We start from the raw sequence: 497 nt of genomic DNA on the forward strand, positions 1-497 counted from the left end.
ACCCAAGAATGTCAGAAGTTCCTCCCAAGCAGATCTCGAGTTCGTAAAACTCCAGGGAAAGAAAAAAAGGAAAATATTGATGCTTGCAATCACAAGTGACAAGAAAACGTGTCCTTCCCGTCAGTTCACGACATGATACAAGAACTAAAGGTTAGGTTGTGAGCTTACGTTGAGGTCGTATCAAAACTGGGAAAATTAAGATTAATAATCAAATATAGTGAACGCCAGAGCGCTAGGATTTGGCCGTTTTTTATGACAGGATAACGATACGCTAAGTAGAGCTATAGATATCAAAAGGTCTTGGGATGATAAGTGGGTTATGTGTTCATTAACTAGGAATTATTAATCAGCATTCAGATCATGCGTTTGCGTAATTAGAGGATGTTTCCTTGATATTGAACTTAATATTAGGCTTAACTAACCCTAAAATGACTTGAAGTTAATGACTGAATCAACACGGAGGATATCATTAGCATTAATAACTTCTGTTACGTACA

This window comes from Penaeus monodon, chromosome 28 (genome assembly GCF_015228065.2).
Source record: "Penaeus monodon isolate SGIC_2016 chromosome 28, NSTDA_Pmon_1, whole genome shotgun sequence".
Lineage (NCBI taxonomy): Eukaryota > Metazoa > Arthropoda > Malacostraca > Decapoda > Penaeidae > Penaeus > Penaeus monodon.